Source organism: Eumetopias jubatus, unplaced genomic scaffold, assembly GCF_037043125.1.
Source record: "Eumetopias jubatus isolate StellerSeaLion01/CBP00866 unplaced genomic scaffold, mEumJub1_p1.0 scaffold_4, whole genome shotgun sequence".
Taxonomy (NCBI): domain Eukaryota; kingdom Metazoa; phylum Chordata; class Mammalia; order Carnivora; family Otariidae; genus Eumetopias; species Eumetopias jubatus.
Window position 1 is genome coordinate 45134302 of NW_028274810.1, and position 5992 is coordinate 45140293.

Consider the following 5992-nt stretch of genomic DNA (forward strand, 5'->3'; position numbering starts at 1 on the left):
AAGCATAGTTTTTTTCTACATCTTAAAATTTTTTGTGTGTGTTTAGTTACAAATAACACAGTCTATATAATTTCTTTCCTTTGAAATGACTTGAGATGTATCTTATATCCCATTAAATGGTTAATTTCTGCAAATGTTTGAAAAGAATGTATATTTTACACTTCTTTTGTGCAGTATCCAATATTTGCATCTTAGGTCTTTTACTAATTATTTTGTTGACATCTGTATCTTCGCTAATTTTTTGTCTACTTATTCTTTCAATAAATAAATCGTTTTACAGTCTTCCACTATGATTATGAAGTTCTTTCTTTTGTTCTGTCACATTTTCCCCTTATTTATTTTGAGGCTATGTTCAGTATATAAGAATTGAGAATTGTAACATAGCTTTCTTTATACTCTGTGAAGGCTTTTAACTTAAAGCCTATTTAAGTGATAGTAATGTAGCTATACCAGCTTTCTATTCACGAATGTTGCCATGGCATACTGTGAGACACACTTTTACTCCCAATTTTTCTGTGCCTCCATATTTTATAGAGGATCTTTTGTAAACAACATTCACTTCTCTTGTTTCTTTTATTCTCTTTTCTTGCTGTCTTTTGGATTAAATTTTTAAAAATTCAGTTTGTATTTCCTTTGGCTAGCTTAGAAGCTAATCACAATGTGTCTAGTTTTTTAGTGGTTACCATTGAAGTTATTACATGAATTCTTAACTTATCAGTGGTTAGTACTTTTATTATTCTCCTAGAGAGCTGAAGGACCTTAAGACACTTTAACTTCAATATCTCACTAACTAATTTATTGCTGTTGTAATTTATTAGTGTTGTGAATTTTCAATTTTTAAAATGTCCACATGCTATTATAATTATTGTTTTATATGGTGAAAGTTAACTCATATTTACTACTTTATTTTTCATTCTTTCCTGTATATCTCATCTTTCACCTTTTTTTTTTTTTTAAGTATTCTCCATGCCCAGCATGGGCATGAACTAACAGGCTTGAACTAACAACCTGCTATCAAGAGTCACATGGTCTACCGACCGAACCAGTCAGGTGCCCCACATCTTTCATCTTTCCCCTGAAGAGTGTCTTTTAGAAAATTTGTCTTCTCTGTTTAGAAGCTTCTAAGAAATCACAAGTTTCATATGTGTATTTGCTTATTTATTTTTACTTTTATACTGCAATACTTTTGGAGAGTGCATTTTTTATATGTTTACTTTTTCCTTTATTGGCAACTTTGGATGCATTTTTAGGTTTTGGTTACCAAAGAGCATTTTTCACAAATCTTGAAGCTGCACCTCTGTCCAGCTTGCCAGCCTTTTTCTTGTCTGTTATTTCCTTGACTCTGTTCATGTATACTCTTTTCTGCTTTACTGGATGTTAACTCCCTGTGTTGCCAAATAAACCCAAAACATTGAATTTAATGTGTAAGCAGAAACTAAATCCACTTTCGCTTGTTCAAGGAGATCCAACTTCTGCAACAACTCATTTCTAGAAACAGACATCATGATCTTCAGCGTCTCATCCATAGCACCAATGGAATTCTCAAATGTTGATAAATATTCATGATTTTTTTAAAGATTTATTTATTAGAGAGAGAGAGCCTGAGAAGGAGGAGGGGCAGAAGGAGAGGGAGAGAGAATCTTTGAGCAAACTCCCTGCTGAGTGCAGAGCCTGATGCAGGGCTTGATTCCAGGACCCTGAGACTATGACCTGAACTGAAACCAAGAGTCAGCCACTTAACCAACTGAGCCACCCAGGCACCCCAATACTCATGAATTTCTACTGGATAGTCTTCATTAATTTCTTTACCTGCCATTATGACCAATTTACTGGTCTTCTGGAGAGTACATTTTTTAATCTGAGGAATTTATTTTATGTTATGGAAAATTCTCAGCTATTGCTTTTTAAAAATATTTTCTCCTATCTAATTTTTACATTTTATTCATACTGAAATGCTAAAAATGAGTATCCATAAATACCCTGCCTAAGAACTAGACACTGCCTGTGCTACAGAGTCATACTTTGCTCTTCCCTTTTCTTGTCTCTCTCCCACTCCCTGAAATAACCAGCATCCTGGATCATCTTCTCCTTTAAAAAAATTGTTTTATAACATTTTTTTTTTAGTTTTACATAACTTTTCAACCTTATAAGGTAATATCATACTAAGTCTTTTTGACTTGCTAGTCCTAAAATCCAAAATATGTATCATTCCATTCTGCTGCTGGATTATTTTGTGGGTTTTTTTCTGTTGCATTCAATGCTGCAATGAATATTTTTGTGCACATTTGCTGGTACACAGATGCAAGGGGTTCTCTAGATACTGCACTTAGAAGTGAAATTGCCCATGTTGAACTTGAGAAAATTCCAAATTGTTTTCCAAAGTGATTAAACCAATACACTCTAGCTAGTAATATGGAAAAGTTCCTGTTGTTTCCTATCTTCACCTCTATGGTATTGTCAGACTTCTTGTTTGTTTTTTGCTTTTGTTTTGTTTTGTTTTGCCAATCTAGTAGGTATAAAATGACATCTTATTGTTGTCTTAATTTAGTTTCTAAGATTACTAATGAGACTAAGCTTTTTACCACATACTTATTTGCCAGTTATGTTTCCTCTGTATGGGATGCATGTTTATGTATTTATCTATTAGGTTTTATGTCTTTTTATTGTTGAGAGATTCTATTTAAATATATAATAATTCTTAATCCTTTGTTGATCTAGCTGTTAAAGATATCTTCTCCCTTGTATTGCTGCTGCTATTTTTTTATTTTTTGGGGGGAAGGCATGGAACTAGATAATTTATTTTCCTCATCAGTTAGAGCATGAAAGAAACTTCCTAATATGTGTTATAGTTAATTCTCAACTTTTCATTAGAGAAAAATTGCTTTACCCCTTCACCCACCATCATTTTGAAGGTCAGTTTTGTTTCCTTTCCTCTCCAAATGAAATTTTCGGTAGAATTCAAGTAGATCTTTCTTCTGATATTCCTTCCTCAAGTCTGCAGGGACAGTAAACAGTGTAAGGTAGGGTCACTACCCCTGGGCAGAACCAAAGGGTTGCCCACTGTTTTCAAGTTTGACCTAAACTTCTTTGTCTTGGTGTTAGTAACATTGGCTTTAATATCTGAGACCAGTATTTTATGACTTTTTGAGATTTATGATCTGTTTCACTTTGTCCATAGTTTTGCCTCATCATATACGCACTAGTGAAGTGTATACATTCTTTTGGTTTACAGGTGTTTCTCTTCTGCCAGCTCAGGAATGCCTTGGCAGAGGGTCATCTCATACCATGCCACCAATGGCATTCTATCTTGGATCTTCAACACTTTCTGATTTCAGTTACTCATTGAAGCCTGAAATTTCCAGGAGAGTCAAGTCAGACATATCCGGAGCTAACTATTGCATAGTGTGTTTGACATGAGGTTTACCTCTTGGGGGTGTATTCCAGGAGAGCACTGATGAGGACCTTTGGCTTCACTCTTCACTCCTTCAAGGATTGAGACTCATACCTACATACGTTGTAGCAGTTGATTAGGAGGATGGTGTCCAGAGCAGGTGAGCAAACAGGAGTAGCATGGGTCAGGGAGCAGGAAGGTCACATGTGGTTCTGCAGACAGAGGAAGAACTAGAGATCACCACTAAGGAACATACAAGCAAGGAGAGACTCTGGTTTTCTTTGAAATTTAACTTTTTTTTAACCTGTATGGATATATAATTGACATAAAGTAAACAATCCATACTTAAAGTATCCCATTTGATACATTTTGACTTATGTCTTCTTGTGAAACATTACCACAACTAAGACAAGTAATTACCCCCAAATATTTCCTCCTGTAACTTTGTAATTCCCCTTCCTATCCTTTCATTCACCTTCCACTTCCAGGCAATCACTTTTATCTATTTTCTGCCATTATAGATTAGTCTGCATTTTCTAGAGTTTTATATAAATGAAATAAAAAGTACACACTCTGTTTTAGCAGGTGGAATTCTGGGTTCTTTCACTCAGCATGATTATTTTGAGATTCAACCATATTGTACATATTAACAATTGTTCTTTTTATTACTGAGTAGTATTCTATGGCAATATACCACTTTATTTATTTATTTGTATATTGATGCATTTGTATTGTTTCCAAATTTTACCACTTCCAAATAAAGCTGCTATTAACATTCATGTACAGGTCTTTGTGTGGACATATGCTTTCATTTTTCTTGGTTAGATACCTAATAATGGAATGACTGAATCACATGGTAGATGTGTTTAAGTTCATAAAACTGACAAACTGTCAAAATGATTCTACCATTTTATATTCCCACCAGTAGTGTATGAGAGTTCTAGGTGTCCCATATTCTTGTCAACACTTAGTATGATCTGAGTTATTTTATTTTATTTTATCTGTTGTAATGGTGTGTAATGGCATCTCAGCTTGGTTTTAATTTGTAATAACAAATAATAACTACTACAATAATAATGCTGAGCATTCTTTCATACCTTATTTGCAATCCATATATCTTCTTTGGTGAAGTGTCTGTTCAAATCTTTGCCCATTTAAAAAAATTCAGTTGTTTCCTTATTTTATTGTATTTATTGATTGATTGATGTATGGTTGACACACAATGTTACATTCATTTCAGGTGTACAACGTAGTGATTCAACAACTCTATATGTTATGCTATGCTCACCACAACTGTAGCTACCCTCTGTCACCATATAATGTTGTCATAATACAATTGATTATATTCCCTATGCTGTACCTTTCATCCCTGTGACTTACTCATTCATTCCATAACGGGAAAGCTGTACCTCCCACTCCCCTTCACCCATTTTTCCTGTCCCTTACCTCCTTCCACTCTGGCAACCACCAGTTTGTTTTCGTTATTTATGCGTCTGTTTCTTCTTTTTTTGTCCATTTGTTTTGTTTTCTTAGATTCCACATATAAGTGAAATAATATGGAATTTGGCTTTCGCTGTCTGACTTATTTCCCTTAACATAGTAATACCCTCTTTGTTATTTATGCTCTCACAAATGGCAAAATCTCATTCTTTTTCACAACTGAGTAATGTTCCATTATATAAAGTATAGCACATCTTCTTTATCCATTCATCTATGGATGAACACTTAGGTTGCTTCCATATCTTGGCTGTTGTAAATAATGCACTCCCACTGTGTGTTGTTTCAATTATAATAGAATTTTGAGAATTATTTCTATGTTGTGGATAAAAGTCTTTTATCAGGTGGATGATTTGCAAATATTTTCTCCCAGTCTATGGCTTATCTTTATCCTATTTCATGAAGTAGAAGTTTTTGATTTCAATAAAATCCAATTTATTATTTCTTCTTTTATGCATCAGGATTTTGGTGTTGTATCTATAATATGAATTTTAATGTCAAATTTATCGATGTTTCTTTTATGGCTAAGACTTTTTGTGTTAGGTTTAAGACATAATTCCAAGTCTGATGTCATAAATATGTCATCTTATGCTTTTGTTGTAAGTTTTAAAGCTTTTAACTTAAATTTTTTACTCAAATGGAATTGATTTTTGTGTATGCTATGGGGTAAGGGACCCACTTCATTTTTTTTCTATATGATTGCTCATTTGACCAAGAATAATTTATTAAACAATTCATCCTGTCCCTGCTGCATCAGTCAGGTAAAATCAGTTACGCTGTTATAACAAATAATCCAAAAATTCCTGTGACATAACACAGTAATAGTCTATTTCTCAGTTCATGTTGTATGTGTGAGACAAGTTAACATGGACTCTGCACATCATAGCCACTCAGGTGCGCATGCTCACGGAGGCTCTGTTCTGACATAAGCTTCTAGAATTACTTTGAAAGAGGGAGAGAAAGACAAATTAGTGACTGGTTTTTGAAGCTTTTTCAAGAAAGTGACATACTTATACTCACATTTTTTTGACCATTGTAAGTCACAAGTTCACACCTACCATCAAAGAGAGGGGGGAAACTGCAATTCTTTCATGTACCTAGAAG

General features: G+C 33.9%; 1 pseudogene; it reads right to left on the bottom strand.

Annotated features, from left to right (window-relative positions):
- Positions 1-1170: 1170 nt before the first annotated feature.
- Positions 1171-1819, bottom strand: LOC114208386 (nuclear nucleic acid-binding protein C1D pseudogene; annotated as a pseudogene).
- Positions 1820-5992: the final 4173 nt, after the last annotated feature.